This window comes from Oreochromis niloticus, linkage group LG3, assembly GCF_001858045.2.
Source record: "Oreochromis niloticus isolate F11D_XX linkage group LG3, O_niloticus_UMD_NMBU, whole genome shotgun sequence".
In the NCBI taxonomy this organism is placed as follows: domain Eukaryota; kingdom Metazoa; phylum Chordata; class Actinopteri; order Cichliformes; family Cichlidae; genus Oreochromis; species Oreochromis niloticus.
In genome coordinates this window covers 30,960,180-30,969,099 of record NC_031967.2, presented here as the reverse complement: position 1 = coordinate 30,969,099, position 8,920 = coordinate 30,960,180, and the positions used below count along the sequence as shown (strand labels likewise).

The following is an 8,920-nucleotide window of genomic DNA, read 5'->3' as shown; positions in this document are numbered from 1 at the left end:
TGGCAGTTACAGGATCTCTTTGCTGCTGCTCTGGGCCCATAACCTGTTAGCAGAGCTGCTCTGTGCAGCGTTATGGCATAATAATTTTGAGGGAGAATAAAAAGTCGACACACATATCTTATTCCTGACGGAGGACTCTTCCACTACACTTCTCCAGTCCACTCACAAAGTCGTTGCATGGTGAAAAATGGATAGGAGGTGGGCGGAGCCTTTTACCGTCATTTTATTGCGACGCAAAGTACAAACACCTGTGGACACACAATCCAACATATATTGAAATGACAATTGTTTAGCAAGCTATGAGTGCGTAAGCTAGCTTTGACAGCTTGCTAACACTTAGCTAGTATTAGCTTTCTAACAGCTAACTAGAAAAAGGGTGCGTTGAATTCTTAACATTGTGATAACTGTGCTATCCCTCATCATTCCAAAGCCCAGTAACTTTAAAGATTCCTAGTCCCATGAAAAGAATACGATTTAAAAACTGACTCTGGCCTTGAGGTTGTCTGCCTCTAGCTTGACACGGCCATTTCTCTTTTCCTAAAGACATCTGCTGTATACTTAGAGAAAGAAAAGCAGTATAATGGAGTCAAATTAAGGCTTATTACAGGTCTCATGAACAAGTACTGTGGCTAATCCTCAGCCTTCAAGGTCAAGGTGAAACAGTTAGGTTTGTGTAAGGAGTGGCATCAAGGCTGCAATTATTGCTTTCCTGAGAAACAGAAACCAAGGACTCAGTCAGAGAACATGAATAAAGTGATGGAAAAAGAACAGAAACAAATGAAAAAACTAATATGTAAGTGAGAGACAAAATAAGTGTCTTTCAAATCAGTTTGTAGAGCTGCTTACACTGTATGCACAGATAGATAATCATAAAAGCTTGAGCAAGTTAAAACAAAAAGACTAAACTGAATCTGTCATTCATCCTGAAGAAAAAAGGGGTGGGCTGACTTTTATAAGGCAAAGACAAGATGACTTGATTCTGCCAGGTTCTGAGAAAGACCACATGGTGTTGTCGCAGGAGGTGGACTAATATATGTGGTAGCAGGCTTTGTGTTTGAACCCTACAGGTTCAAAAATGACTCACACCAGGTTGTCAGACATACCTCCCTCTGTGTGTCTACCAACCTCTGTCTGTAGCTGAACTTCTTTTTCCATCTACTCTGCCCCTATGTACTCCGCTCTGCCTATGGATAAGCTCCTAATAAGGTGTCATAGAAGAAGAATCAGGTTGCCTACTGCAAGCTCTTCTTTTAAAATAAGGAATGATTTGAAAACTGCATATATTATGATTTTCCGAAGGCTGCTTCTTGGATGAACTACATCAGCTTGGATTATTTAAATCAATAGAATGATGAATGAAAGGACATAAAATCTCATAAGGTGTGTCTGCACAGAATTGCAGATGCAGAGTTGGAGACTTGCCTAAAGTTTGGAATTTATATCCATATGTGGTTCTGTGTTAAGAGAAGCTTATTCCAAAAATGGATGCAGCTGTGGTTTCTCATGTGCTTTAGTGCCTTCCAGTGTTGTTCTCAGTAATCCACTGTAGCGACATGCTGGTATTTTCACCACCGTGTAAAAAGAAATATTGTGAAAACCACAAGTTGTGACATATGCCGGTGATTAATGTGTCAAAACCTGATGATGTTACTTCTGAGTATTTTGGAAGTCCACTGATGAAAGTCATGAGCCATATAATACCCTTCCCACAATTAAAATCAGCTGAAGGCCAGGCCAATCACTCATAATATCTGCCTACCCTTTGTGACTCTGTAATTCACTGTGTGGAAGACAAACATAGATGTTATCCACAGCCAGGCTTTCGGAAGCAGCTTTGTGCTGAACCCTGTGGATATAAGCAGCTACTCCTCATCATTTAATCATCAAATCCTGTCTTTGCAGTGCTGAGCCATACGGTTCAGGTGTTTTTCAGCTTGCCTATATGTAAACTATTGCAATTATGAGTTACACATTTTTTTTTAGCTAATTTTCCTTTATTTAACTTGAATCATAACTTTTCAAAATTCAAGTCTACAGTGTTTGGAAAACATCCGGGACTCCCAATAAAAGGGTCAGAGTCGACTCTGACTGGAGCTGATGGTTTGATCCCCAACTTCTTCTGTCAATGTGTTTTACTGGCTTTAAGCAAGACTCTGAACCCCAAGTTCAGTCATTAGCAACAATACTTTACATGGCTCTGTTCTCAAACATTCCAGCATCTTCCATGAGCACTTCCTTTTCCCTATATGGACCAGACATCAGCAACAAAACATGTGACACTGATTAAATCAGAAAAAGAATGAAAAGGATGAGCTGGAATGATGGTGTATCTGCAAAGCAGTTTGCAGATGCATGGCAAGCTGCAGCTAAACGTCCTGTAGATTTCCTAATTAGATGCGCAGAAAGGTTTCACTTGAGCCGTCAGCCCGACCGGTCTGCTGGAATTGTGGTTGAGCCAGACATTCTGGCCTCTTGCTGTGCGCCGCTCGATTTTCTGCTGTAGGAAGGCCAAGCAAAGGTAAACAAGCTCCACTAGCACTGGTGAGGGTGTTTGAATGTGTGGCTGGGTGAATGAGATATACTTTATTAAGTGCTCTCTCTCTCTGTTTTAGTCCAATCCCTTTACAGTTACCATGCATTTGACACTTCCAAGCAGGAATATTCATATGCCCATGTGATGTTTTAAATCTTCCATGTTGATACTGTGTCTTTTTTAACTGTCAGTCAGTCATGATGGAGGTCCCAGCATAGATACAGGTTAGCAAATGTATCTTTATTATCCATTTATTACTACTTATTACCCTTTATTTTTGTATCTTTCATTGTTCATACAATTGCTTCATCTTTTAAAAACAACCAAACATCCCAAATTATTCCATATCAATCCAGGACTATATAGAGCTTTAGGAGCATTTAACCTTTGAATAATTTCATTACTCTAACCTATAAGGGGAGCTTTATCTATCACATAATCTAAATTGCACTTCAGTGGTATTTTTCAACCTCAGGTAGATGTAATTTTGAGGGAAGCTGTAAAATAGTGTAATTGGGTGCTAGAGAAGTGTAAAAGCTTCAACTGCAGAAATACAGCTACCACTAGCAACCTCCTGTCATGTAAAAGCAGAAAGTCAAAACAGACATGGAGGGATAGGGCTGCCCAGGGTGCGTTCAGGATTATGAAATGACTTCAAGCTTTAACATGTTGGAGGTAAATCTGATCGATCAGACATCCAACCAGTCACCACTGCAACATTAAAGTGATGATTTGAACATGGAAATGATTCTGTTTCATATGTCTGAAAGACTTTGCAAAGCTGGAATCAACATCCAACATTTTTAAACAAAGCAAAATGGGGAACCTGATGTTGAGGAGTAATAAAGTGCTTATTAGTATTTAAAATATTTGGAGCTAAGTACACAGAAATAACTTCTTTGGAGGACTCTGATACCGCTAATTCTATTTGCATCAGTTGTGATGTCACACAAATAAATATTTAATTCAATCTCATCCCAGCCTGGTGAAAATGAAACCAGCTACTCCGCAGGCAACGTTATCAATAAACCTATTTATCTGAGGGAAGTTAAAGCAGTGCAGATTATAGTTTTAGCTATGCAAACATTTCTTGAGGGCAGAGCTGCTGTAGAGCCCGGCTTACTTAAACCTTAATGTAAAAAGCGAGAGAAGTGCAAATTTTATGGTTTAGCGGTATGAGCCTGACGCAGAGCGATAAGGAAAATACAAGGACAGGGAAAATCTGTGAAGCTGAGCCATCTTGCTACAAACGCGAGCTCGATGGCCAGCTATACTTTTGATGAAGTCCATATTCATAAATAGAAAACAATATTTTGTTGCCAACTTGTGCTTGGAAAACATGTGTTCTGGCTGCGCTCACTGAGGTTAAATAAATAAGACTGCGACTTCTCAGCAAGCAGTGATTCGAAATGAAAACAGTGTTTATTTAACTGGAGTCAGTAAAATATATGAGCCAAGAAGTTCTGTTGGAGTTTTGAACTCAATTATTGAGAATTTCTGAGAAATTGATATTTGAGTCTCTTCTGGTTTTGTCTAATGTGATCCTGCAAACCACTGTGCTGAATAACTGACCTCTGAAATTGATGACAGGGTATGATTTACTTTTTAAGATACATCTGTTCAGCCGTTTGATAATGCAAATATCTAATCAGCCAACCGTATGGAAGCAAATCATTATATTTAGGCCTGGTAAAGAAGACCCAATGAAGTTCACACTAAGCATAAGAGTGATGAAGAAATGTGATTTAAGTGGCTTAAGTGAATGTGGCATGAATGGTGGTGCCAGGTGAGCTGGTCTGGGTGTTTTCCAAACTGCTGATCTGCTGGGATTTTCCAAAACAACCATCGTTGACAGGGAATGGTTCAAAAAAAGAGAAAATAACTCAAATTACCACTTCTTAGCACCAAAGTATGGTGAAGAGCATCTCTGAATGCACGACATGTCAAACCTTGACGCAGAAAACAGCGGCACTGCGCCGCACTAAGTGTCACTCCTGTCAGAAACTCGGGCTACAGTTCACAGGACCTCACCAAAATCTGACAACAGGAGGTTGGTGTGCTGACTCTCCATTTCTGCTGCAACATTCAGATGGCAGGGTCAAAATTTGGCATAGACAACATGAAAGCATGGAACCATTCTGCCTCAACAGTTCAGGATGGTGGGGGTGTAATGGTGAAGCCACATTGAACCCCTTAGAACGAACTGAGCCTCATTTAAACAACACCACCTATTTGAGTATTGTTACCAATCATGTCATCTTCTAATGGCTGATCCCAGCAGGGTAACACACAGAGTCACAAAGCTTAAATCATCTCAAACTGGCCTCCACCATCACCCTGTCCAATAGAGCTCCTTTGTGATGCGTTGGAACAGGAGATCCTCATCATGGATGTGAAGCTGTCGTGTCAATATGGACCAAAATCTCTGTTTCCAGCACCTTGTTGAATCTGTGCCATTAAGAATTAAAGCAACTGTGAAAGCAAAAGGGGTCCAGCCTGATTCTATTAGGGTGTAACTAAAGAAGTGTCCAGTGAATGCATATGGCCTGATTCTCTTACTCGTGTCATATAGATTGTGTCTAAAACTATTCATCCATGCACTTTCTACTCTCTGTGTAAGGAGGTGTATGTACACGACTGTATAGTGACTTCATTTTATGCTGTTGCTAAGTGCCTGCCGGTCGTAGGTGGTAGCTTGATTGTATCTATTATTGTAGTCTTTACCTTACAATATAAAGCACATTGAGGCGACTGAAGTTGTGATTTGATACTGTGTAAATAAAACTGAATTAAATGAGTTTTTAAAAAAATGTAAATTCTCAGGTTGTTTTTCACCATGATGGTTATTATGTCGTCGGTGTCACACAGTGAAACATCACAGACCAGCCTTATCTAAATAACAAAAATACCAACATGCATTTTTTGCATATAATATAAATGCATGTTTTACTGAGTGAACATCTACATCTACCAAATGAATAAACATAAATATAAACACTTTGTGGCAGTTTTTGTTGTGGTTGACTGCTGCTAAGCCGCACATCCATTTGTCTTCTTTTTTCCTCCGGTGCAGGTCATGATGGTGCTGACCACTACATTAGTTGTCATGGAGGTTTTGTGGGCTTTGTGTGATCTGTATAGCGTATAGAAATAAACACTATGAGCTGAAGATGTGAAAAGAGGCAGGCAGCCCTTATCCTCTGACAAGAAACAAGTGTAGCATGATGCATAACACAGCATGGAAGAGGAATAGAGATCAAGCTGTCCTGCTGCTTCACTTCTTTACTGTAAGACAGAAATATCTGGTCTGCATTATCTTACAAAGTATGCATGCACATTTTGCTGAATTTATTACAGTGCTTTATCATTCTGACGTTAAATTAAAGTTTCTATGTTTAATAAATATTTAAGTTTCTTCATAAATGCGCAGATTCAGTCACTGAAAAGAAAAACAAAGCGCTTTCTTACAAATGGCTTGTGTCTTTTTGCTGTGTGTGTGAAAAAAAATCAATTTCTGAAAGGATTACAAGCCACTTGCAAAACTTTTAGTTTACAGCCAAATGCAATCCAGCACAGTAGCTAGATTTTTTTAAAGCAAAGATATGAATTATATGTACTCTATTCATGTCTATAAGCTAATGATGGATGCTGAAGTGTGAAAAGCCTCAGTGCAAAGTGACAAACTGCTGTGACTGCCTAACCCTTTTGACACAGAGTAATAAAGGGAATTTTAATATACTGTGTGTGTGTGTGTGTGTGTGTGTGTGTGTAGCATATTGTAAGGTAACAGGATAAACAGTTGGGCCAAAGCAGCGTGACGGAGAGTTTGAGATGTAGGATTTGATCCATTGCAGTGGGAAGAGAGTAAAATGCATCAGTGCACAGAGGGAGACGTGAAGAAGAAGGTGGCTGAGCGTTGAGAGGGTTAAGAAAGTAAATCCTCTTTCTCTGTCATGGATGTGTGTCTTGTGTACAATGTAAATGAAGGGGTTCATAAAGGATAATTAATTTTAAAGCTATAGAGACGGGCGGTTAATTCCTGCTCTGATTTACAGTGCTACAGCTTATTGTGTGTTGTTGAGGCATAAATTTGTTTACACATTGACAAAATGAGGAAAATCCTTAAGGAGACATTTCCTGAGACATGTGAAACAATGCTTTGTATGTAGCAGACTAAACTACATTTAGTTTCAGCTCTGTTTGTAACACAGATTGAGCTGTAAAAGTAACAACAATGGTAAGATTTGACAAACAGTTATGTAAATCTACAGGAAATTAATCTCAGTGTAATCTCTGCTAAAGAAATGGGTACCTGTAGTATAAGCCTGTGTGTATACGTGCATCTATGTTAGTATGCATCTGAAAATCTCTTATCTTTTTGAACAGTATTCACTTTTCCATAATCTGTTTGTGAATCTGCAGAACCACACAGGAGTTTTTAGTTATTCTGGCTGATTAGACCTACAGTCATGTTGTACAGAGATTAAATGCTTCAAGGCAGGTGGAGGAGTACAAGATTACAAGCAGTCAGGGCAGGCAAACACCATAATAGTAGCAGGCAAAGAAAATCTGGGCATTGAAAGAAAGAAAATGCTGAAAGGCAGGTCTGATGACTGGTCAACTGAGAGAAGAGCCAAATATCTTAGGCAGACAGCCCAAGGGCTGGTGAGCAGATGCACAGATCCAGTGGATGGTTTTGTGGTTGGTGAGCAGGAGAAACAGAGACTTCAGCCAGATGGCCTAAAGGCAGGGCAGCCATTGAATGTGGAATACCTCTCCTGGCCAGCGGGGTGTGGTGAGGCTGGATCCTCTTTGGGGAAAGCTGGGTGAGCTGAATACTTCAGTTAAGTGCAGGTTGTGGGGTGAGCAGAGTCCTGGAGACCAGAGCTTCAAGAAACCTGCCATGAACCAGACGACAGCTGATCACTGGCAGTCCGAGGACTGGACTGCCAATCAGGTTATCAGCCAATTCAAAGAACATTTTTCTACTTAAACTGCTCCTCAGTTGGCCAACTACGTGTCAGGCAAAGCAATGGTAGAAGGCTAACTTGCTGCTAGCAATCTCGGATATTGACTATTAGCTGTAGTGGTGCTAGAACTAGCGAAATAGACCAGGTGGGAGGACTTGGCAAGTAGTAAGGGTGGTGGTTGAGGCAGAGGATCGTGGATAAGGATGATATGCAAAACTTTTCAACAATCTCCTGTTTCCAAATGGATCTTTCTAAATGTTGAAATTCAGAGTTCTCAGAAAAAGTGTCTAAACGTATCAAAGTCCCTCCAGGAAATATCGAGAATATCAGAATATCAAGAAAGTTGCCAGATTAATTAATGTCAGTCTGTGCTATCAGAAGTTCCTCCTCCAGGACTTTCTCCACCTGACTACACCCCCAGATGAAGTAAGCAGCCCTCCACCCCCACTATATACAGCTGTCCAGGAAAGGTCTTCTCCTGTCTAAGTGTTTACCAGGACTGAACTGAAAAAAACAAAAAAACAAAACAAATGTATAAGCCAGGTCTAAGTAATAAAGCTTGATTTAGATGCTTCATGTTTGGGTATTAGCAGCATCACTGCATGTCCTCCTAGCTCAAGCAGACAACTACACCAGATGAAAAATGTTTTCATTTAACATGCAATACTATGAGCTCATTCATACTACAATCACAGAAATTCCAAGTGTAATCAATCGCTCTAGTTCAAATTTCAGTGGACCTATTTTCAGGCCATCAGATGTGATGCTTAGAACAAACAATCAGGCTTTTACCTGCCAAGGCCTGTCTTAAAGGAGCTACGCCCAACGTGGGGCTTGAACCCACGACCCTGAGATTAAGAGTCTCATGCTCTGCCGACTGAGCTAGCTGGGCTTGTGCTGCTGAAGTAGGAAATATCATAAGATATGTTAAGCTGAAGCTGTCAAAAACCCAAGCGCTACATGTTCTTAACTGAGACATGGCTGCGTGTTGGTGAAGTGGCACCCTTGCTGGAACTTTGCCCCTCCGATGCCAGCTTCTTCAGCTCCCCCAGGTTGTCTGGGAGGGGAGGCGGGGTAGCCTCTATCATCAAAGACTGTTTTAAATGTAAACAGATACAAAGTCCTGGTGTTTTTACCTCATTTGAGTCCCAACTTCTGACTTTAAGCTGTCCCGTGGTTCTAGTCATCTATCGTCCACCTAAATATAATGACTTTTTTATTTCGGAATTTTCAGACTTCTTGACATGTTTTATCGCTCACTATGAAAGGATTCTTACAGTGGGGGACTTTAATATTCATCTGTGTTGTGAGGATAAACCCCTGGTCAAAGATTTCTTAAATGTAATTGATTCCTTAAACTTCACACAATTTGTGTCTGGGCCAACACGTAAGGGCCACACCCTAGACTTTGTCTTGG

At 40.4% G+C, this 8,920-nt stretch overlaps 1 non-coding gene across 1 annotated transcript; it reads right to left on the bottom strand.

Moving 5' to 3' along the window:
- Positions 1-8,322: 8,322 nt before the first annotated feature.
- On the bottom strand, positions 8,323-8,395 carry trnak-cuu (transfer RNA lysine (anticodon CUU)). Its single transcript has one exon. It is a non-coding gene; the product is annotated as a tRNA-Lys (tRNA).
- Positions 8,396-8,920: the final 525 nt, after the last annotated feature.